Here is a 26,122-nt window from a genome sequence, read left to right on the forward strand (position 1 = left end):
ACACTAAAGGCTGCTCTGAACTTTATCAAATGGAAGGAGGAGTGATTATAAAACATCAGGCTTCAATTGCGTCAGAGAGAAAATCTGAGAGGGGGATCAGTGATTAGAGAGAGTTGCCAGGAAATATTTGATAAGCAGCAGACCTAAGGAACTGTTACATCTCCATTTTCAAAATCCCTTTCTTTCCTGCTGTGCAAAACCAACAGTATTATTTGGCTATGCATGAACCACAGAATCTGAAACATCTGCAGGGGTGGTTAGACAAAAGGAGGGACAAAGAAGGAAGCATTTATGTATTCCTGTTCCCTCACTGGAAAGAATACTTTTCCTGCAGGACATGCTCCATAAGGACTGGGTATGCTGCAGTATGGGGAGAGAAAGGGGCTGGATTCTACCTATGTGGCTCTGTTGAGGACAGACACAGCTTCAGGAGAGTAAGACGCCTTGCAGTCATTCTGCATGTGTAGGAAGAAAAGCATTTCTGGCAACAGAGCAAATAAGGGTATCATAGAGAAATCGGTCTCACCTGTATTCACAGTTTTGAGGCAAAGACAAAAAAGATGAAAAAATGGGAGAAAGCAGATGCCAGAGAATGCCCACTAAAGCTCATCTCACTTTGGTTGAAACGGGAAATACCCATGCAATTGAAGTCCACACCCCAAATACTCAAGTCATTGCTCGTTGCACCTTAGGGCACCATAGGTTTTCAGCCTGCCCTACAGCTTGTAGCCCCAGAGAACAGTGTGCAAACACTTGGGCTTCCATGGTAGTATGAGGGGGGGTGAATGATTCTTCAAGCACCTTGCTTTCCTTTTTTTGAGACTTCACCAGCCAGCTCCCTGTTGTGGTAAAAATGAGGTGATTTGCTTCCTCCTCCTTCATCCCACAGAGCACTCTCCTGTGAGAAATCCTGTTGCATCCATTTACTGTTCTGATTAATCAGTGGGACGGCAGCTCTAAGCAGCCAAGCAAGTGGTGGGGATCATAGGCAAGGAAATGGACAGTAAGTGTAGGGGGGGTAGCCCTTGAGGACTGCGGAAGGAAAACTCACACGAGAGAGCCTCCCCAGTAGCTCCTCTTGCACCACGTTTGCTGTGGCTCTGCTCCGTCAGGACTCTGCTTATCACTGGAGCACAGCAGGAGCAACTGGGAGGTGTACACCAGCACAGGAGGAGGAACTGGCACGTCAGTCTGCACAGAGCAGTAGGAAGGGATAAAACCTTATGAGAGCAATAGGGAAGGATGCTCACCTTGCTCTAAGTTGAGAAAGAAATATAAGCCTCTTCAATAGAACATTCCCTATTGATAGAGGAGCAAAGGATCAAGCCTCAAACTGATTGTGTCCTTTAAACTCAGATTATAAACTATGAACAGGGTATGAACAGAGATGGACAACAGCTTTCATTATTTACACTCGAGCGGAAGGTCAAAGACGGGTTTGGAACTATTGCCTGCATACTTTAAGAGCAGTAATCTCTTCCATGGTATATTGTCTCAGATTTGACAACTTGATGTATCACAACATCTCCTTCTACTGACTGCTCTTGATTTAAACCTTTCTATGCAGCTCACAGATAGCACAATATGGCTCATTACTGACTATCTGGACAGAATGCATTAGTTTCCATGTTTCTGTGTGTGGGCTTAAGGTGGGGTTTCCTCACATCCCTTACAAACTGGACCACTAGCTCATGTTTGGCACTGTATCCATTTACCTTGAGTTTTTTTTTCTGATGACAGTGTGACAATAGGAGAATCAGGAAGACAAATGATGCTCTGAAACCTAGGTTAGTCTACTGCTTGCTGTACCTCTGCAAACATCTGTCCTGCTCCACTGCTGAGGTGCAGACCTGGGATAGCTGTGTCACCAGCTGTTACTGCCAATTTACGTACCATGTCATTGAATCCTGCTTGGAACAAGTCTAATTCACATGCTGCTTAAAACAGTGGTAGCAGCAGATTTTCCTCCATTTACACAGGGCTTTAGGGGCAGCGGGGGTGCCAGTCCAACACAACTGGCTTGTAACTCTCCTAGTGTCACAGCTTGGTACTAGAGTGAGGAGCTGCAACACTACTGTTCTGGGGCCTTTCCAGCCAGGGGTAATGGGTCAATTATTTGTCCTATACCCAGCAGGGCACAGCAGAAGAGATGACAGTAGACTCTCATGTCCCATGCCTTGGCTGTTGGGCTTGAAGTAAGAGAGCCACTTAGCAAAGACAGTACTTAAAATAGTTGGACATAAAGGGTGATAAGAGAAGTAATTTCTATTCAGACTCTACAAGAGTATTTTCTATTTGATTTTATCAGATTTCACCTTGTTGAAGTGCTCCATTCATCTTTTCTATTAATAATTTTTAATCAGCATCTCTGGGTCTTCCCAATGAAAAATTTTAGCAAGCATAAAAAATAAGTCTTGTATACACGATATTCCTAAGGTTTAAAATAAAGCAATAAACCCCAAAATCCAAAACATCTTCAATTGAACACTGTGCTACTTTGTGAATGTTGTAGACTGACCCTCAACATAAACTAGAATTGGAGGGCCACAACATGTCACTTTTGTTTTCCATACTTCATTTCAGCTGTGTTACAACGATGTCTCCTGTATTTTTAAGAAGCCTGTGAACAAATTCAGGCGCTTTCATCACAGTAGCATATGACTGAGAACAAGATGAAGAAATAGAAATACACGTTTTCTCAGCTTTTGAGAACCAAAAGTATCCTATTGAGCTAATGGACATTAAAGGAACCGGAACCACAAAGATCACATCTCTTGTAGTTGCTTTATGATAAACGAATGGAAGAACCAGTCTCTGAGTCTAGCATTCTTGTTTCCCCATGCCTTTCCCTGTGCCATTAGCCAAGGGGACTCAGCAGGAAGAAAGCCTGTAGGACTAAATGCTCATCAGTAAATACACAAATCAATTTATGCTGGCTTTGGAGGGGTTTGGGAACTACACACTAGTGGGCCAGGCCCATACATTGCATATGCCATAGGGTTATGATGCTCTGCCAGAATGACAGATTCCTATGAAAGATGCTTCAGTTGATCAGCCAAAATAGAATTTCACTGTAGCACTGAAAGCTGCAAAAAGTTATCTTCCTCATATCATATCCCAGATCAGGTGAGTACTAAGCTGTGATGAAAAGCTGCAGGAAGTGTTTAAAAATGGGAACCTTCTCTCTTCCCTCCTCCACAAAATGGATGGTGCGTCCTTAAAAAAATGCATTTTACCCAAAGGCTTAGGTCTGAAAAGTTACGTAAAAGAAACTGCAAAAACTTAAACTTGGGCAAACTTAAAGATGTACCAGGCGATGTCTTTCTTGTGATCATTAATGTTGTTAGATGTTAACGACAGAAGGACTGTTACCATGAATTTGTTGTAATGCAAAACGCATCTTCACTCAAAGATTCATTTCCTTACTTGATGTAACATCCTCTCTTGAAGTGAGTGAACAATTCCCATTTCCATGAACTGGAGAAGGCAGCGTTCATGAAGGAATTACCCAGTAACCTGGGACTGGTCTGGAAAATAACTTTAAACTAGATGTACATTCTGAATTTGAAATCTGCAGCCCATTACAAATGTAGCTTTTCCCTTGATAAACTGTTTGGTGATTAATTACACTCATGGTTGAGCAGTTGTATGTTTTTTCCAAATTTGCATTTTTCTAACCTCTGTTTCCAGATGCCATATCTAATTATACCCTCATCAGCCAGATTAAAAGGTCTCAGAATGACATACACCTTCTCCTTTTGTAGACATCCACTGATCATGATTAATTTCTCCATTCATGTTCCCTTTCCTGGGCTAAATAAAATAAGCTCTTTTAGTCTCTCATTTTAAGGCATGTTTTCCAGACTTCCTTCTTTCTATTCTTCATTCCTTCAACTCATTCTCTGAGTAAACACCAAAATCAAACACAGCACTTAATGAGTAACCTTTGCAGTACCCTATACAGAGGTTTCATCACCTCCTTAGTACAAAACCATTTGAACTGCTTCTGTTTTTCTTCTCAGGCCCACAGGCTCCTGGTGTGCAGTCCCCTTGAATAATCAAAGTCTCTGTATTAGTTTTCAGATACTGAAGTTAGTCACTCAGAGTAATCAGGCTTCAGGGTTTCTTAACACATTTTCAGCTACTACACTACAGGTAAACATCCTGATCTAAACTTGGTTTACCATCAAGTGTTGGTCAGTAATTTTATAAAAGAAAGATACAAAGGAGGTAGTGATTAATCATTAAAGTGAATGGAGCTAATAATAACACGAAGATCACACAAACATGTATCGGACATACATATTCATACATTTCAGTTCATGTTTTTGAACAAATGTCGCTATTTAGGAATTATTAATTCTGCTGTAAAGATCTGTGGGAGCATAGCTGAGAATAAATAGAGGGAATTGTTTTGTCCGAAGTGTGAATAAGCCATTTTGCAAATAAGAAACATATATGGAGATGGTCGAATACAGTCACACATGTGCAATACAAATTCGCAGAAACAGCCATACCCAAATGTGAGCTTTTAGGCAATGACACGTTGCATAGTCTCCACTACTGTCGAATGGTATTTGCACTGACATAAAGAAACTCAGAAACATACAATACCATGAAACAAGTAACCTTTTCAGCAAAAAAGAGGGAATAATAAAACACTGAGCAGGAAAAATCTTTTCACTTCAGAATGCCTCATCTCTTTTTGCTTGGGGAATAAAAAATCCCTTTACAGTCAGACTCACAGCAACTCCCTCCAGACGGGCTACAGGGTGCTTATTTGTAACATTCATGTCTGTATAAGGCAGTCTGTTCAGTCAAAGTTTAAAAAAAATGTAAAAAAAAAAGAAAGGGAGCATAAATAAACCCTTTTTTAATTTCTCTTTTGCACTCACTAAAATCTGTAATTGTTCCATGAAGTGATGTGTTCCTGCACACATCACAAGTAAGAATTTGAGAGAAACCTTTACTGGCAAATCTGTCTGATTTCTCTTTCATTAATGAGGCTAATTCAGGAAAGAAGTGTTTTCAGAGCTATCCTGATGGGTAAAGAATGATCATTTGAAAGCAGTATAACCTGAGAGACACCTTTTCTTTTCACTGTGTCTGATTCATGGCCTCATTTAGCTCAGAAGAAACTCCTGAGATCAGCCAGGAAAATATATGCGCACACACCTGCAGAGCAGAATAATTCTGTCTAAAGGAATCATTTCTAGTAAACCTGGAGCATAAATAGAGATGTCATGTCAGTCTGCAAATGAACTTCTGGTGAATCATTAGATGGTACTAATTTGTTGAAGTCAGAAGTCAATGGAGAGGGTGAAGTCATGAGAGAATTGTGCTCCAATGATTAGATCACTGATTATCTCATGTTAATGTCTATGAACAACAGCTATCAGGTTGTCCCAGCATTCGTGCAGGACTTTATAGAGTATTCAATAGTCAGAGCCAAGGATGCCACCGGCTTTGAGATCTGTTCTGTGCTAACTTTTACCTGTCACTCATCATTTCCTACATATTTTTTCCAAACAGTGACAGGAACATAAGGATTAGAGGTATTTAAATCCCCTAAAAGTGCGGTTGATCAAGCCAGGAAAAAAGGGATTCAGCTTCTAATAGATAACAGTTACCCTAGGTATGCTTCCATCTCAAAATAACATGTGTACAGAGAACAAAAGTGCTGATGATGCTGTAAGCCATTTGGTCTTAAAGAGGAAATTACATTCAAGTACAAAATATTGAATCACTTGAATATGGTTTTCATAGTGAAAAAGAAAAAAAAGTTATTTTTGCCACAATTGGCACTAAAGAAAATGATTTTTAAAAGGCCTGTTCTTGAGGGCTTTTGTAAACTGCTGTAGCAAGTCACCCTCTGAGGATCTGGAGGGCACTTTGGGGTGGGAAGGAGGAGAAGGCACGCACCAGTACAGAGTTACCAATTGCAAGGATGGCCTTCATCCAACTCCATTATATCAGTCCAGGAATCCTGATGTTAAGGATTAGTTCTGCTTTGTATGACCTCCTGAGTTTCTAATATCACATCTAACAAAAAGCACAAGATCTTACTAGGTATCTCAGCTCTGACTGGTATTGATCTACTGGAAAGTTTCTGGTACATGTTGGTTAAGTCAGAGTCCCATGCAGGAACCAGTTGTGAACATGAAATGTTACCACTTACAGTGAAATAGCTACACATTTCAGGAACTGCATGGATCAGAATTTCTTCCAGTTATTGGAAAACCATTTACCACAGTGTATTTCAACCTGCAGTTATTCTACAGGAAGAGGAAATACATGTGACAATAAGCTATCCATTGCAACACCTCTAAAGTGTTGCCAGGTTTTTTCTATTCAGTGACCCACTTTATTGTCTTTAGCAAGTTCACTTCCCCGTCTTGAAATAACATTCAGGGATTTTGTATGAAGTATGCTATTTTATTATAGGGAAATAGTCTTTCAAGCTTCTCATGTTGTCATATGATAGCACCTATGTCCCATCTGATCAACAGCCATTACCACATGCAAACCATCAGGGCAATGGTAAGGCTCTTAGAAGCTTTCCTATATGCACATACTACCTATATATAAAACAACATTGAGGCTAGGAGGGGCTGATAAGTCATTTGTTTGATTTATAGACTAAAGGAGAAATGTCCAGAATTGCATATTGGCCACTGTTATGTTATTAAATATTTTTTCTGGGCCATTCTGAGCTAATCTGCTGTCACACTGCCAAGAAAACAAGAGCAGTATGCTGCCGGATTGCTCGGGGTTAGGATAACTGATGACATCAGATGGATTTGTAGCAGACTCGAGTTTGAAACTTTGTGGCTCACAGAAGTGATTCTTAGAGAAATTTTCAGTCCTCTCAGACCAATGTAAAAGGCACAAACCAAATAAACTTTTAAGTCAGTGGGGTGACAAGAAGGTAGCCTAAAAAAAAGGCAGGGAGGGTTGTGGACACTGTAGCAGGAGGATGTTCTCCTGGCATCCAGTATTGGCATCCACATATTTGACTGTATGGTACCTCTGGTGTGGTGGATTCCAGTGGATGTGGTTATCTTCACCACCACAAGAGAACAACGACGTTGACTGGCTGTGTGTCCATGAACTCTTGCCTTCCCAAGAAACCACGTTTTCCACAGTGTGCTCAGAGAACCATCACTGGTCAGTCTTCTATTCCTATTCTGTTATGTAGCTAGTGCTGGCAAAGGGTGTTGGGTTGAATGACAAACTTCAAATTGCACATGATTTGAAACAGCTAATGACTTGAAATTTGAAGTGGTTGCTTAGACACTGATTAAATACTAGCTGTTGCTGGAAAAAAATACTTTTCTGTGCTGGTTATGCTGCACCGAATAAGTTAAAGAGCACAATGGGGGGAGCAGAAACCACCTATCAGAAACTTAGATATGAAAGAAGTTGTCAATCTTTGCCCCAAACTTGAGGCAAGCTCCTGGTTTTACTAGCACAGTGTTTCATCGATCTTGCTCACCCACATCCACTTTCCCCTTTTCAATAGCATTTAACTGCCTGACCTGGAAGACTACAAAATCTCTTGTCCACTTTCCACCACCTATAGGTGAGGCCCAAGTTGCACTGATATGTACTTCCTCAACAATGCAACTCTGATCCAGTTCCTAAGCGCCCCTTATTTTGTGTACTGAATGAAGCAGGTAACTTGAAGAGAAGTAAAATAACAATAAAGTTAACAAAGCTAACATCATGGCATTCTTCAAAGAAAAAAAGGTTGAGATAGGCTTTGGTGGGCAACCTTAACCTCAGGATTTCTTAACTTTTGAATACATAACTCTTTATGCTTTTTAGTCTTTAAATGTTTCAATATGATTTGGTATACAGACCCATAACAAGCATGAACTTCTGCAAAAGAGGTAGCCACATGGCCACTTGTCCTTCCAGCACCAACTAGATGCAGTAGAGAAGATGTACTCCCTGGCTGCTGCTCCAGCCGTGGCCAGCATGTTCAGTGGATAACCCACTGGAGTGACCCATGTCCTGAACCTTTGCCCATCACCCCAGCCTGAATGGAGCCTGCACTCTGAAAACCCACTTGCTTTACCAGGAATAAAACTGTGTCCATCACATATCTTGCATCCATTTGCAGGATTACTTTTCAGATTGTTCCATTTAAGTCTAAATATTTCACTGTACTTACAAGAGAGGCAAACATAGGCTCTGCTATGTGCTTGCACTCAGAGAACAAGGGTGCAGCCTGTAAACATCCATCACATCCTGACTTCTGCCCCTGGGCTATAAAATGCAACTTGAAAAAATAGCTGTTCTGTGCTTTTTGAAGGATGGGCTTTAGTTTAGAGAGACAGACAGAGCCCTGGGGGTGCGTTCTGGGCATTTCCTGCTGGACTATGCAGCTGTAAAGATCAGTCACATTCTAAGCCTAACCAACTTGACAGAATCCCTTTAACTAAATCTGCAAATGAATGCAACCCCTGATGGGAAGGAAGGGCCACTGTGGCTTAATTAACTTAATGAAGAGCCTGGGCCTTTCCAATACTAGTACAGAACAACTTAAAGTAACACAACCAATTGGGGATCACTCTTGGTAAAAAAAAAGCTTGCAGCCCCTTCACAGAAATGATACTCCTCTGCCTTTTAGTGTTTCTGGTTTGCCCAGCAAGCCTCCAAAAAATGACATGTAAGGCCCAATTTTAGCTCACCACTGCAAATTACCCTCTTATCCTATGCTGCCCTCCCCAAATCAATGTACTAGCCATGCTTACAGGGTATTCCGACCTAGAAATTATCATCTCCTGCAAAATACATTAAGTGCAGATGTCACCTAAAGTCTATCCTCTGAATCTTTTTTAGTATTGCCTTGAGTGATGGCCTCAATTAACTCAGCCAGATAATTCCTGGATACTAAGCAATGGTTAGATGTTGTCAGGTCCTCAGTTGCAAATCTGACAGTCTCAGGTCAGGTTGAGAGACCAAGTGATCAGTTTCTCTGTCTTTCCACAACAGTCAAATAATTTGTGATCACCAGCATTCCCTGATGTCCTGTGGCAAATGAGATGAGGACAGAGAGAAAAACCAGGGGTGATATTAACTTCCTATTGACACAAGTTCACTACAGGCATCTGAAACATGAACATGCGCATGGATTTTCAGTCATCAGCAATAATTTTCCTGTGGGCTTCATTAATATTCTCCAAATTTTGCACACTCTCTTAAAAATCCTAGGATTAGAAGTGGAAAAATCCATTGTTTTACTAGTCTGTTGGGACCAAAGAAGGCACAATCTTTTTGCTATACTCAGCAATTCTGTATTGCTTTTAAAAGCAGCACTGTTTCAAATGACTCAAGAACTGGCTCTCAGCAGCTCTTGTGATGAAGTTCCACAGCTAATAAATGTCACTGAAAAGACCTTTTTTTCTCAGTGGCCAACCTATGTTTTGATTTCTTCATATTTATCTCATTACTCAAACTGCAATACTTTACCCTCTTTGGTGTTTCACGCTGGAAGTACATGTAGATGGCTCACATAGATTTATAGAGTCTAGAAGGGAACTCTGTGATGATTTAGTCTGACTTCTATATAACATGCTAATGATTTTTTGTCAAGCCATTGCTTCATTTCAGCCATTAATTTGTGGCAGAATCAAAGCATACTCTTTAAAAAGACAATGAGTCTCCATTAAGAGACTTCAAGTGGCAGAGGATTTATGACATGTAAAGTGCTACAAAAGTTCATTATTCTTATGGTTAAAATTTGCATTCTGAGCCATAGTAACCTGAACTCTGAGCCACCAGCTCTTGTTACAGCTTTGCCATTAAAAATTCCTCTATTTTCAACTCTGCTTGAGTAATACCTTAGTTTTAATTTAACTGATACTAGTTGTGACAGTTTCAAGCACAGTGACTGTGGTACTGCATTCTTCACAGAAACAGGGGTCTCAAGATTACTCAGTACTGCCTAGCCAATGCCACTCATTATGATTGAGAGAGACACCCCTCTCTCCATAGCTTGAAAGACCTCAATATTCGTGCCTCCTGTCTTTCCAGCAAAATCAGCAATAAAAATAAAAGAGAAAAAATTCTGAACCTTTGTTACCCCTTTGTCTGTTCTACCTTTGTGGTACTTTTCATCTAACACATCCAAATTATCTGTGCTAAGGAGAACAATTATCTGCAGAGTTTATTTCCATAGAGAGTGGGAGCTGGAAGGAATGGCTCTGAGGAATATAGGCACCAGTAGGGAAAGGAGGAGAGGGCAGCAGTTTCCCCCAAAACACTATTGTTAATAAGTGAAGTTGTTGCTATAGAAACTTACATACGCCTGTCTCACACCAATGCCAACTCTGAGTAAATAGGATCTTGGCTTTTAAAGATTCCTCCCAAAAGCCTTTTCACATGCAGAACAGAAGGGAATTCATCGTCAGCACCTAGAAAATATTGACAATAATAATAATCTTTCACTGTGGTTTACACATTTGGGCTCGTTGTGCATATATTTCTGTACCAGCATAAATTGTTTTGGTTAGAGGCTTGACTTCATTTTTACCTTTAAATTATTGCCTCAGCTGTGAATACAGTCACAGTTTATGCTTACCTTGGTATAGATTATCTTCCTCTAGTACAGAACCAAGCTACACCAGTGGAAACAGGTGTGGATTCATCCACCATAGGTGATGTGTCACCCTCACCAGCACCACTTGCAGTCAGTGTTCTCCTGGATCATGCTGTGCATTAATAGCCATGCAGCTGCACAGCTGCCTCCCCCATCCACCCTCTCCAACTATTAGCACACTTTCTTGAGCCCAATAGCATGGACACAAGTGAGGGACTTGATAAAACTTGAACTAAAGCAACAGAAAAACCATGTGAGGGGGTAGCATAAGTCCATAAGTGAAATAAAAATAACTTTTCATAAATAAATAGTTTACTGTTGAAACCTGCCAAGGCTGCATCTCCCCATACCTCAGGGGAAGAATTGGGTGTACTGAATCAACTACACTGAGAAAGGTCTCTCTTTTCATGCCTTCAACACCTACAAATCTTCCAGGGCCTGCTGCACTGCCCACATACTGACAGCATTTCTGCAATTAAAATAAACTGGCCTAGAGTCAATTTTACAAAAGGAAAGCGCAGGATTTCTCTCCAGCTTATAGGGGAGAAAGTAGGGAGATACAGAATAAAAGCAGTGTAGCACAGGAGAGATAGGGTGTAGTTGTGAAAAGGTGTCCTGTGTTGCCCTCAGTCTCTACAATTAGTTGAGCTTTGGCCATGTGAGAAAAATACAACTGTTTCCACCTAATAAGAAAAAGACTTTTTTAACCTTTTTTTGTTGGTGGTGTTAAACACCTTGTTAATTTTTTGAGCGATTAACAGCCGTTTAGCACGTAGACAGTGTGGTGGGCAACTGCTGTAGACAAATAAATGAAGCTAAGAATGCATGCTAAGATGAAAATCAAAGCTGTCTGTTTTATTGGAAAGGCATCTGCAAATGAGAAGGGAGGAAATTGGTATCTCATTAAAAATGGGAAGGAGTGCAACAGCAAGAGAGAGAGAGGAAACTGGAATCTAGTTAAAATAACTGGAGAGTCTGTCCTAATTATACGTTTCCAATTGCTAACAAGAGGATATTTGTTAGAGGTTCAGAGTGCTTTTTCTCAAAGCAAAGCAAACAATATTAATGGCATTATTCTGTCTCCTTGGAGCAGCAGCAGTGATGGAAACCTTTTCAAAGTAAACACTTGAGGACTGGAGAGCAGCAAAGTTAACGCAAGCAAAAAAGGTCAATTGCTTTTTTCTCTTAATGACTAGTGGGAGTGTGGTGGCCTGACCTCTACCCCCTGCACATAAAGTGACAGGTGGGGCTTAAAGAGGCAGCTCAGCTTAGCAATGAACTAGTCCACAGGGCAGCAGAGGCACCCTTGCCATGAACTACAGCTCCCTTAAGCCTCAGCCGGTGCCTGTGTCTTGTGATGGAAGAGTGAGACTCATCACTCCCCTCTGAACTCAGAGTCATTGTGTCTAACCAACTCAGAAGTGGATTGAACACCAGAAACGTGTGACATTTACTCCCAGTTCTTCCGCTGGCTGATTCAATGACTTTGCAAATGTAGCCTTGCCTCAGCTTGCTTCTGGATAGACTGAGGGTAAAAATACTTACCCACAGTCTTTCAAGATCCCAGTAGAAATGAGACAGAAATACGAAGTTCTACCACATTGCAGAAGGAAGCCTAGAACTTACAACTCAGCTTGTCTATAATCCTCTAAAATGTGTCCTTCAAATAGCCGCAGTCAGGTTTGGAAAACTCATTGCTGGTCACAGCGGGGCTTACAGCTTAGAGGGCCTGGCACATAGCCTTCAGCCTTATCCCTAACTCCAGTGATAGTTACACAAGCTTTGCCCACCAGTTGGATGACTTTAACTGGGGCTCAGCCTTGTACCAGTTAGATGCTTACTTAGTAAGAAACCAGCAGCCTGCTCCAAGCAAAAGTAAGAAAGGCACATTTTACACAGCCTGGAACAAGGAAGCTTAAACACAACAGAAATGGTGAGCTGGCTGTCAAGACATGCCTTAGCCCAGGATCCCTCCAACAGAGCATCATATCCAACTCAAACCATAATGTCTCCATGGCACAAGTTTCCTTTCCTCCTTTCTAACCCAAGAATTATCCAACATGTCATACGGGATATGTTTCAGACAAGGATGGTAGAAGGTACCACCTGAAATAGCACAAAATTCTCAATCTATAAATGACTGCTATCACTGGCCACCAGCTAAGTAACTTCCATACTCTCTGGCTTAATATCCTACCCAAAACTCTTCTCCAGGCTATCCAACCTGGTTTGCGAAGCAGCAAATCTAGACAAAGCATCATCCTATAAAGCTGCAAAGTTTGGCTGTATGATACAGGAGGTTGCTGCTTGGCAGAAGCACAGTGTACTCAGGACAGTATTTTTGCCTGCATGTGTGAAACTAATGAAAGCTGAATATAGCTACACCTTGATTGCCACCTCCTCCTTACTCCAGCACCTATGAAAATGCACTTAGAGGTAGCAGGTGATGAAGATAGCTGCTGAGAAAGTCCACCTGTGGGAGTAGTCCCAGGCAGAGTTAAAGATTGAGGATGCTAACTGAATGGCAGAGAATGCTGGGATAAAACCATAAGGATTTCTCAGCAGGAGGCAAGGAGATATTCACACCTCTGCTCAGTATTTGATCTTCCTCTTCAAAAGAGCTTGTGGTCCTTCACCCAGGATGGACAAGTTGCTTGTGTCCCAGAGGTCTCTTCAGATCCTCAGGCAGCACAGCCCTCCAGCCCAGATATTCTGAAGGAGCTAAGAGCCAAACACTGGGAGAGGGCGAGAGGTGGAGTAATTGTGAGCACTTCCAGATGTACCTTTGGTTTTGTCCAAAAAACTCAGGTGTCAAGTGTCCTGCTGTTCTGACGCCAACCTTGGTTTTCACGTGCACACACAGTATCACCATAGCATCACAATGTGAACTCATTCTTTGCCCCATAAGACAAGCAGCAGCAAAGCCAAGTTGTGAATAGCTGGACCAGGGGCTCAGTCCTGCTGTTCTCCGCTTGGAAAAAGTTGTCAGGCTTCTTGCACTGGCTGTTCGTGGTGCCACAAACTGCCATGATCCAGCTTGATCTAGCTTGATCTAGAAGGTACTGTAACATGTTTCTGCACCCAAAAGTATACTCCACCTACAGGAGCTCCAGGCCAAAGTACAAAGGGCATATGGGTCTATGCGGTTGGGAGGCAGCTGCACAATTCAGGACAGCAGGTCATAAGCAGCATTTCTTAAAACATAACTGGGGTACCTTGAGGACACAATAACTGATGTCTTCTTGGAAAGACATGGTGCTGGCCTTCTCATGTCTGTCATGTCTGTCTCAGGCTGTATAAAGATGAATGTAATGTATGGTTGGATTCCATATTCCTTATGATTAACATGATCACAAGAACACCATGTGGGTATTGTGCTGGGATGTCAATGCCATCTGCTACCCCTCCTACTGTGCTGCTGTGAAGTCTTCTTTGGGTAAACAGTCCCATTCAGTAGGTCCTGGCCTGGAGCAGTATGGCTGAAGGTCAACTTGCACCACTTGGGCCAGAAGACATGGTTTATTCTTTTGCATGGTGAAAAAAACCCCACACTGGAACACCCAAAACAACAAACATTTCCAAGACAAGCCTAGGTGGCACATTGCATGGAACTCACAAACATTAGAAATACTATAGCTACCTCAAAGCAACACTTCACAGGAAACATTATTGTGCTGCCAAGAAGCAGGAAATACTAGCTTGGTACTATCCTATCTACTGACTTAGATAAACTGCTCTTGCAGCTAGTTTTGAACATGGACCCTCATCTACCTCTTCTACACTGTGCTTCAGGCCATGTAGGCATAGCCTTGGGTCCTCCTACCTTGTCTCAAGAGATAGAAATATATATGGCACTGAGATTTTCAGACATTGTGAATGGGTGAACATAACCAGGCTCAAGTGAATATAACTTTAAGCTAATAATAATTTCACTTATAAGGACCAAACTGAATGCAAATATTTACCACTTAGTGACTTGGTTTGCAAATCGATGTACCAAGTACTCATGTCAGATTTTACTAGAAGGAGCCAACAGCAAGCCAGATTTGGTTTATGATCTCTTCATTATGAAACAAAATCCACAAGCACCTTCCCCACTGCTTATTATTTTTACAGCCTACAGCCAAGCTGCTATTAAGCTGTATGTAAGTCTAACAGGGGAGGCTGGCCCTGATTTATGTCGCTATGAATTATCCAGTAGACTTCTGCTATGCTATAAATACTTAGAGTGAGAAGAGCAGAAAAGGCCTTGACTTACTGCACTGTGTTCAGAGAAACTCTATGCATTTGTGGAGGAAAACACAGGGAGGGGAAGGAACTGCACTGGTGAAGTGGATGAGACCGCCCATGTCTACATGCAAAGGCAGTGTAGGCATGGATCAGACAATCTTCCTTCCAAGTCCCCTTCTTCCCTTCTCTCCTTTTTTCTCTTCTCTATAGGCAATTTCTCCAATAATCCTGTGTGCTGGTATTACCGGCAACACACAAGTGTGTCTAAAACCTTGACGACAGTAATTAATGTATTCCATCAGCACCCATGTCTTACAGCCAGCTGTTTGGTTGTGAAACCTGCCAGGCCCTAGGGGCAGAAAACTGTGCCCCCTCCTCTCACTCTATACAATGCCTGGTGTAACTTTCACTTACCGATTAGTGGCTTTATTCAATCCATCACCATAGGGCAGGGGTTACACTACTCTCAAGGGCATCCAGCAAAACCTGATCTGATAGCAAGCACTCTGCTGAAGGAGAAATGCCTACAAGAAGGGTAGCTGCAGATGGAGAAATGAGAAAGGAAGGAGGGGAGGCCTTTTAGGGAGAGAAATACCACTTCTGTTCTGCTTAGTTATCAGAACATACAATAGGATGTCTGGGGAAGAAAGATCTTGGCTGTCAGAGTAGGCAGGTAAGAGCTATCCTTGATTATTGCAGTGACCACCAGACTGTGCATCTGCACTTTCTGTCTTATTCTATTCCAAGAAGAGCCTGAGAAACCTGTTTTGTACTGTCAAGTCCATACAACTTCCCTGTATGGAAAGCTCCATTGCTAATGGGACTCAAATTAATGGAGTGGTTTTCTATACCATACATACTTGCCAACCTGCAAGTAGAAAAGGAACTTCTGATCATCTATAAAGAAAACCACTTGTTTATCCAAGACTTAGAGGAGTTAGAAATGGAAAGCCACTTAAAGAAATACTCTTTAAAAACCCTTTACACTGACTAATGAGTTTATGAGTCATTAAGGTTACTGCTGTTCTTTGATTCACAGCAAAAATGTGCATACAGATGAATTTTCCATTACTATTGTCTCAGTAAAGACAAAGGAAACTTGAATAAAGAGATGGGTCTTGAACCTTGCCCTCAAAACAGGCAGTTTCATAACCTTTCTCAAATCTGCAGTATGAAGGCAGTTGTATCAAACCACTCTACCAGGAATACTAAATTTTAAACATGGCAGACATAAATGTTCCGTAAGTTCCCTGTTTTCTCTGGACCCGTTCGCTAGCCAGACCAGCTTGGAGGCTCTTGGTCTGTGTTGCTGCCTTACAAGTCTTTCAAGTCCACCACCTACTCCCCTCCTGAGCTGCGCTGCAGGCTGCAGTTGTCATTCCTGGTTCCTGCACTCCAGGTCCCTTGTCTACAGTAGAATCATAGAATCATAGAATAGTTAAGGTTGGAAAGGACCTTAAGATCCAACCCCCCTGCCATGGGCAGGGACACTTCACACTAAACCTCTCGTAGTCCTCTCTAGCTTAACTCTTGCACCTTTTACCTTCTCTTATGCTTTATTTCCACCTTCACAACTCTGCTCTTAATTCTCTCTTATTACGAATCAGGGAGGCTTCTGTGGTACTGATACAGATTTAGTGGGCAGATGAAGAAGCTATGCATCCTTTCACCAGAGCTGGCTGTTGCTACATATACACCCACAACATCTCAAGCAGTTGTCACCGATCAGCCTCCCAGCTCAGGTCAGTGCCACACTGCCAAATGCTGCTGACAGCAAATGCTTTCTACCTCAGTGAGGCTAGACGTTTTCCTATGCTGTTGTCTACTTCTCAGAAATAGCCCAGACCTTCCACATTTAGGAGCTTAGCTTCTTATCTCCATGGGTTTATTTTTTATCTCCAGGACTCCTTTCTTTCAGCCAGACCTAGGTCTTCTTATTCTTTTACCTAACACATGGCAAAGTTAAGTTACTTTCATAAAGATACGGGGGATAAAAGGGGAAAGCAATAACTTTCTAATTCCTATGAGCAACCAGCTTGACACTTCACTGTAAAAGAAAAAACAACAGTGATGTTACCATGTGCATGTTTAAATTTTTCATAGACCTCCCAGAGTTTGCCAGCCCCAAGTCCCAAAACATGGATCATATTGACTGAAGAGTTTGCAGCTCCATTAGATCCACCACTCTTTTGCAGAAGAAGATTCAGCCCTTATAGTAGGTGGCAAACACCTTCAGTAGATAGGTGCGGTATTTAAATATAGGTAAATACTCCCTCCTGTGGAGCTTATGAACTCTGCAAAATCCTGTTAGGTTTTGAGACCGCTCTGCAGGGGAAGTTTAAAGTATTAACCAGCATTTGGACAGGCATTAGCTTTGATGTAGGCAATCAGTCTGAGTCAGTGGTGTCTAAGTCTGGGTTAATTACCCTGAAAAAGCACCTTGAGCTGCTGCCTATGTCAGCACCATCAAACCATTTTCAGAACAGGTAATGATGACTGTGACGCTGTCTGTCACCACAGGCCTGATCTCATGCTCTTTGCACTTTTGATGTCATGAGAGGTGCAGTGCCAGAGGCAGTGCTGGGTTCACCTGGCTCATGGGAGAACTTCTACCTCACCTTCACACTTATGACCACTGTCTGGGTCTTCACAAAGACCTTCTTCCAGTCATTAGGCATGAAGAGCAAAGAGAGCAAAGTCTGTGACAGGCTGTGTGAATGCAAACTCGGGTGGTGGCAGCTGAAGTCTGAGCTCCAGGGACAGCTCAGGTTTTAACATGTACATTTTCTCAGGTATCTCCACCTCACACTGAAGCCCCCCTCCAGCTTCAGAAACCAGGTGCTGCTCCACACCCTTCCCCAGGAAACGCTGCCTCCATGGTGTGAAACCCTAGGAAGTCCATAAGGACATCCGGGAGGGACTTCATGTGAATCAGCTCACATCCCTGCAGGGCAATGGGGGAGGCTGACAGCAAGCAGAGGCACAAACATACTGCCCATGCAAAGCAGACTTTGCCGTCAGTTTCTCTCCTCTCAGGGCCTCGGTCTGTATTTGAGAAGAAACGCAGGCTGGACACATAGATTTGGACAGTGGCTGAAAGGAGACCTTGGAATAGTCACGGATAAAAGCAAGGCAGGATGTGATGCTGGGAATCCCCCAGTGGTGCTACAGCAGGGATGCGTTTGAGAGGAGTCCAATACAGGTAGCAAGTGCATTTCAGCAGCCCAAAGGAGCCAGTTTCTTTAACTCCTTCCTGATCTGAGTCTGGCCCTTTAGGATTACCAGAGAAAAGGAGGTCTTTGTGCATTTTATTTCTCCCAGGAGATTTGGAGTCAGCTCTACCATACACCTGCTAAAAATAATGTAAACATGGTCCTTCTGTTTAGACTGTAGCCAAGAAAATTTCACATTTTGAACAACTTTGGCCCTGAGGATCAGGGTTTACTGAACACCTCCCCCCCCTTTTTTTTTTCCCTTTCACTTTTGCTGCATTCAATGGCTTGTAGATGGCGTGTTCTCCTGTATTTATGCACAGCCTCTCTTCTACTGGTCCAGGGTGAAACTCCAAAGCATGGCTCGAAGGACTGCAATATGACATTTAGAAGTATCCAAGTTTGAAGTTATCCAAGTTTGCTGGCTACACTAACATCCCAGCAGCAACATTGGTGCCTCTTGTAGAAGGCCTGTGTAGCTCTGTGAAAAGAAGATGCTTTTAACGCTTCCCTCAGCTACCTTCTTTATAGACAGTTACATGCTGCTGGGGGAAAGGAAGTGCAGCCAGTAAGTAGAAGGCTAAGTTTTAAAGCACTATAATTGCTGCGTAAAATTGTTTGAAGCGTGATTTAGGATTAATTTCACATTTCAAAATTCCTCTATTTTATTTTAATTGGGTTTTTAGTGTTCCTTGAGGAAAAAGTATCTAAACACACACAATGGGAAACTTTTCCACTTGCATAACTAAGAAACATACAACAGCATTGTGGTCAAACATTCTAAAAAAATTTACCTCTAGAGCTGAGACCATGCATTGAAATGGGAGATTATAATAAAAGTCCAAACATAACCTTAATGATAGGTTTTGTTCTTTGGAAAGCTATAATATAGGGTAACTACTTGTACCAGCCCAGCATGTGGGGGACTTCTTTTGTCTCTGACACTTACAAAAGCTTTTTCTGAGCTAGGACAACATCTTTGGATTCCTTAACTAAATCACGAAAAGAAAAGATAAAACGAATAAAATGACAAGTAAAAAAGGCTTATCAACTCCATCTAGTTCAACAAGCTCCCAAAATAGCAAGAGAACTCTGCTAGACCTCTAATGACATGAGGTTCACCCATTTGCTGACCTGATCTTTGTTTTCCATTCTATACTGGGATAGAAAAATTCCCTCGCCCCTTCTGGAGCTGCATGTCTTATCATGTACTGTCTGCCCCTTCTGTACTGGGAACATCTGGTTATAGAAGAATAAGAGCAATGAAGACCCAGAAGAGAGAAAGACAGAAAAAAGGGATGGTTGTATCGGAAAACCAGAAGATAGGAGAAGCTGAAGGGATAACCAAATTGGGAAGGAAAATACAGCGTAAGGAGAAGCGGGGAGGAAAGTGATGAGAGGAATAGAGATGGCCCTCAGAAAGAAAAGGGAGATTATGGTGAGGTATTTTTCCCATCCATCTGTTAAAAGCAAAGAAAGCCATAGAATTGCACTCCTCATTTCATTGTGTACTCGGTGGAATTCTCCCATCTGGTTTGACATACCAGCTGAATCTACAATCCACCCTGTAGCCTCTACAAATATGTCAATCAAAGTGACCTGCTGTGAAAGCTGTGAGAAGGCACTCTTTTGTGCTATCCTCACATGCATGTTAGACCCACACAGAATCCCTGCTGTATCTTATTTTCAATCACAGGACGTTGGAAAGCTCCTGCAGATGTTATTTTTGCCATGCAAGTAAAGGAATATTGTGTTGTGACTATACCGTGAAAGATGAGGAAAAGCCATGAAATGGGGTCCGGTGTGTGAGCTAGCAGAAGGGGATCAGTCACACATGGGAGGCTTTGACAAAGGACAAGCTCAGCACTCTGTTACATGACTCATTCTGGAACCATGGACACAATCAGCTTTGCAAATATCACTAGAAAGCTGATCATGAAATTGCTACAGTCAACCCAGATGTTCCTATAAAGAAGCCCTTCAAGAAACTCTTGAAGCATTGGTGATGGCCAAAGAAAACTTACAGATCTAAGTCTCTCACCTCACAGGAAGTTTGAGGAATAGCCTGACTGTATTGCAATGTTAAGTTTAGGTTTAGTTGAAATTTGAGGAACCTGCCAGACGCTTGCAGCCTGCTTGGTCTGGGCTTGCCAAGCTGGGCTTCCATTCACAGTTATATGTGCCTACCCTACGGGTAGCTCTTCCTTGTGTAAGCAGTACGTCTAACAGGTAAATGATAATTGCTCAGGTTTGCACACTACTGTTCAAATGACAGATGCCTGGACCCCCTGTTGCTGTTGTAGGTAACATGAAACTTTATACTATATGAATATAATTTGAGGAATTTGTCAGATTTTTATTTTTTTTCTCACCTTATGACCAAGATTCTAAAGGAGAGACAGAGCCTGAATAAAAGCCCTGTTTTCTTTAGATCATTTCATGCTACTACCTTTGAATTTTCTACCATATGCTTACTTCACATTTCTATTCCCATCAGGTAGTGGGAGAGAGTGTTATCTGTTCTTTAATTTAAGCAGATAATGTAATTAATTCTAACCTCATGCTGTAAACTGACCTCAAGTGAGAAGAGGACTGAGACAGTACTTTCACATTTCTAGTACACAGTGGCAAAAGTGATTTATCTTGTGAGCATGCTGAAGGGCAGGACTGTAGTAGGGCATCCATCATCTCGTGGAGCAATCACGATCAGTAGGTAGAGTGGCAGGGTGAAGACTAACTATAAAATATATAACAAATGCATAAAAAGGAGACATTATTTGCCCCTCTTTCATAGACAAGATCATAGTTTTCTTAGAATTCCTTCATACTGACTCAGAGAAAAGTGTAAATGCCCAGTAGCCTTACTCTAAGCTCCTAATTCTGAACATCAGAGACTGATGCCTTTTTATTAGTATCATACTCCTGGTACATGGTGTGCAAAATCAAGGAGCCGTAGTTCCATTTAAGAACAATAGCTCCATGTAGGGCTCTTCTCTGAAGAAAGACACATTATTTCAGAATAACCAGAACCTTACCAGAGGATGCCTTAGGAAACAGTGCTACTATTTCCTTCTGACAGGTAGTCACAACTTAAATAAATATGTCTGGGTGGAAAACTGATACAGGAGTGGACACTTGTGTATGATCCCTGATAGAGTCCTGGGATGCTTCACTGATTGATTCATTTCAGCTTTACTGGCCCTGCTGAAGTTAGTTAAGTTTTCAATTGGCCTGCAATTGGATCTTAATCATCCATCTCAAAGGTATGGGAGACCATTAGAGCCAACCTGATGACTCACTGTCACGCTAAGCAGGTCACACTTGCCCTAAAGGGTTGCGTAAGGGGAGGAGGAGGGAGTTTACCAGGACGCAGCTAAACTGATCTGTGCTGATCTCAACCAAGCCTCTGTCCAGCAGTAAATCAGTTCCTGTGACAGAAGTAATGAAAACAGAAATCTGATTTGCAAGTGTCTTCGTAAGCTGAAGACTGCTCCTTTCTTTAGAGAGCAGACTGGTAAAACGATCCCTCACGTAAACCGAGGCGGAAGCAGTTTTAGTATGGCCTACTGTATCAAGCAGATTTTCTGTTCTTAGTGAGAACACTGAAAGTACCACAGAAGCTGGTTCTGGTGTCAGGTTCTGAAATAAGGAATGCCAGTTCCCTCAGGCATGTTCTGAGAAAACCAAAAGCCTCTGGTTTAGAAGAAATAAAGACATGAGAAAAGTTGACTGGGGTTCAGTTTGTGCTTTCTGTATTTACACTGAGCTCTTGAGCACAGGATAAATAGGTTTTCAAAATCTGAATAAATAAGCAGCCTCTTGACCTTTCCTCCCTGAGGATGTTCCCCTACAGTGTCTTCTCCACGAACTTTCCTTGCTACCCTGCTCCACAAAATTCCACTCTCCATTCCCTATCAGATAACCAAGGTGAAGTTTTAAATAGGGGAAGCATGGGGCCAGCTACATAGCCTCATATGGGAGAACCACTCTCCCTTTCCTCCTTTTCCCGTCATATGATCAGTTGCACAGCCGCCACGTGTCAAAAATGCCAGCATCCCACATCATGTGAGGGGCACACACGCATGCAGTCTCATAATGGGGAATAACATTCAGCCATGTGATCAGCTCACTCCTTGTCTTTCACTCCTCTCCCCACTGTTGTGGATCACTTCTTCCACCCATGCACTCTCTGAGCCATCTCTGGTACTGACCATGGCATGCCTCCTTGGGTTCTCCTTCCTTCTGTGCAAGAGAAGATACCTTCATTTACATTTTTGGGGGTAATTACCTTCCTATCTGAGCAGGGTGCAAGTTGCTGCATTAGCAGTAAGTGGTATGGCTGATGCTAACAAGAACGCACCTCAGGAAATCCACTCCTGGAATATCTCATCATCAGGGATCAGATCACGTGACTGATTGATGATCAAGCTTAATATAACTAGAGCATATATAGGAAAGTTTATATATTTGATATTTCATCCAGAATGTTATTTCATAGCAGGGTATAAGGACAAAGACAGAAGCCTAAGCGCATACAACTTCCAGGTAACAAGTCTTTGCATCAGGTAAGACCCTTTTCTTCCCTTTAGCCTCTTGTCTCCTTCATGATTTTATCTGGAAAGGGACTATTTTGTGTTCTCTGTGTGACAGCATACAGAGATCCTCTCCCATCACAGAGGCTTCTGAGGTAGCAAGTACAATGATGACAGTGATATATTTTGAATAAAATCCATAGTGCTGGTCCCATTCTTTTGCACATCCCTGGACAAGCAATGGGAGATATTTGGGAGCTGCTGCTTTAGCAAATGGTGATGCAAGAATGACTGTTCCTTTAGGGCTTTGTTATCTATAACTTTTGTCACCTCAGATTGGTAAATTTTTGAATTTCATTTCCTTATCAGACCGTTGCTTCTTTCAATTCACAAGTGTCCGTTCTGTCAATCAAGTTCCCTGCGAGTCACCTTCTTCTTCATATCACCGCATTTCTCTTCCAACCCAAAACTGACCTTGGGCTCAGGCTAACACATGCAATCCAGCCACCGATCTGCATTCAGAGCTGTAAGAGAGGAGCATCAGCCCAGAGATGTGCTTTAGAGGGGAGAATTCAGCATAACATGGGTTGATGTTTCACAGAATGAACCACATCAGTTCTGCAAACCAACCTCATCAATTTGAGGGTATGCATCAAGGTTTTGGCTTGGTCAATATATATAATAAATAAATAAATATTTGATATTTGTGGTGATTATATCTTTGTGGTTTGATTTGGGGGGAAAAAGTGAATGTTGAAATATTAGGATCTCCCAGAATATCATGCAAGGTAGATAACTCTGGTGTGCCAGACAGAGTCCAATTACAGTTCTTACTGATAGGCACTCTGCTGAATTTGTCTGAAGTGGAAGATCAGACATTATGTCTGTTCCTACTACCCACCACAAGCTGGCTTTGAAGCTTTTGGATCAACGTGAAACACCAGCCTGTGAACTGCAGCATCTGAGCACAGAGGTGCTTCCTATCTTTGCACTTCTGCTAAAAAAGGTGGTGTCTCCAGAAAAGGACCAAGGCAGAAATGCCAGGGTAAAGCAGTATCTTTGGCCATCTCAGCAGACACTTGGGTGTACTTCATCACATGAAACCCTGTACTTGCTGTACTGCTGGACTTGCATTCCAGGAGAGACATCTGATCCCCTCAGGTGAAGGCTATTGCCAAGATATTTCTGTGGTTGGCCTTTGGCTTTGCAACACAGATGTCTTTCTTTGCCCTCTGCTCACCTGGCAGTATGTGCCTTTTTGTTCTCTGACACCCACCAGAAGTGTGTGATAAGCTTCGTGTAATATAAGTGTGATTGAACACTAACAAAAGAGAGATTTGGGTTTGTGTTTGTGTGGACATTCCAGTAGTTAGCTTTTCATTTCTGTACAAATGTTTGCATTGAGCTGAGGTATGGTGCTTTAATACAAAAATGAAATATATCTGAAAAATTCTAATTAATTCAATAACAAGAAAAAGAACCTCTTGACATTTAATAAGCAATCCTGACATGCTGGAGTGTTAATGATAATGGTAACTATCTGCATATAAAATTAACTGAGCAGTCAGAGTTTCTATCAATGTTGAATTGCTTCAATATGTAGCACCTTGTGAACCACATTTCCTTAGCTGATCATTCTTCCCAACAAATTCTACTGTGATTTTTTTTCAAAGTGGAAAAATTTTGGTTGGAAGAATGCTCATATCAGCTGATCAATCAAACCATCCAAACTGAAAATTACACTTCCAAGAAGCTGTACATTGTAGTATTTGATTCCATTCCACGTCGAATCATAGAATCATTGAATGGCTTGGATTGGAAAGGACCTTAAGATCATCCAGTTCCAACTCCCTGCCATGGGCAGGGACGGCTCACCCTAGACCATGTCACCCAAGGCTCCATCCAGCCTGGCCTTGAACGCTACCAGGGATGGAGCATTTACTACTTCTCTGGGCAACCTGTGCCAGCACCTCAGCACCCTCACAGTAAAGAACTTCTTCCTTATATCTAATCTGTATTTTTAAAAAATTGCATTCTATTATTAAATAATTGTCTTTTTAAAAAGTATTAAAGAAACCCCAACTTTGTGAGGGAACCTAAACTGGGCTACATCAAACAAATAAGCCATTTGTTATTAACGTTTTCCAACTAGAGATCAGAATTATGAGAGCTAATGTAGAGTGTATTGAGCTATCTTAAAGGACAGCATGACAGAACAGCAAAGTAGTATTTCATTCCTACTGGGACACTTAACCAGAAACTGACTGAGTCCAAAGTAGTCTCAATGAGCTGATCTTAGAGCTGGGAATGAAACTTCAGGCTTCTGGCTTGAAATCCACCATTTGAATGCTATTAAAATAATGAACACAAATAATGGAGCAATAAATAGAACTGTTCCTGCTCCAGACATCCCCAGATGATACTTGCACTTAGCAAAAAAGGAGACATTTAATTACATGAAGATTTTCTGCATTACAAATTTCAGCCCTTGATAGCAACAGTGTATGAAGACAGCAGCTGTGCAAGCAGCAGAAAAATTCACTCTCTGACTCTATGTCTCATCAGAGTGTAAGAAATCTGGAGAGGGGCTTTTGACAAGTGCCTGTAATGACAGGACAAGGGGTAACAGCTTTAACCTGACAGAGGGGAGATTTAGGTGAGCTCTTGGGCAGAAGTTATTCCCTGGGAGGGTGGTGAGGCGCTGGCACAGGGTGCCCAGAGAATATGTGGGTGCCCAGAGAATATGTGGCTGCCCCATCCCTGACAGTGTTTGAGGCCAGGCTGGACAGGGCTTGGAGCAGCCTGGTCTAGTGGAAGGAACCCCTGCCCATGGCAGGGTTTTGGAACTGAATGAGCTTTAAAGTCCTTTAAAACCCAAACCATTCCACAATTCTGTGATCCTATGAATTCTTGAAACATTGTCTTTTGTGAACTGTGTAAGAGGCTGAGATTGCTGAAGAAACAATTGTGTCCAACCTGTGTTCCAGAGCATATGTCTTGTGAGCAAAGCAAGGTACAAAGCTTCCCACCAAGCTGGGAAGCTAACCCGGCATAGCTCATATGGCTCTGTTTCACATGGAAATGCCACCAGCACCTGAACAGAGCAAGTGCCTGGAAACAGGGCATCAGTATTCTGAAGAACCCCATGAAAGAAAGGGTAGCTCACGACTGTAGACTTTTTAATAGCATGAGTACTTAAACGTCTGTTTTTTCTGCAGTAAAAACCTGTTATCTGAACTTTCCATTTTGGTTCCAAATATCTGGATTTTATCAAATTCACCTATTTTTGAGAAATTACAAAATAATAAAATCCATTTAGAAGGAGACAAGGAGTAAAATCCTTCAGGAAAGTAACAGTTCCCTTTAAAAACCTGGAATGAGGCTCTGATCTGCAGTGCCAGATTGCAACAATGGCAAAGGAAAAAGTCATCAAGGAAAATGCTGACTTCATATCACACCTGCTGGTAACAAACCCAGCTGTGATTTCAAGCAGGGGAACGGTACTTCTCCCTCATCACTTTAAAGTCTGCTCTGTTTTAATG

The sequence above is a fragment of the Pezoporus occidentalis genome, unplaced genomic scaffold (assembly GCF_034315485.1).
Source record: "Pezoporus occidentalis ecotype Australia unplaced genomic scaffold, CSIRO_AGI_Poc_V1 ctg104, whole genome shotgun sequence".
Lineage (NCBI taxonomy): Eukaryota > Metazoa > Chordata > Aves > Psittaciformes > Psittacidae > Pezoporus > Pezoporus occidentalis.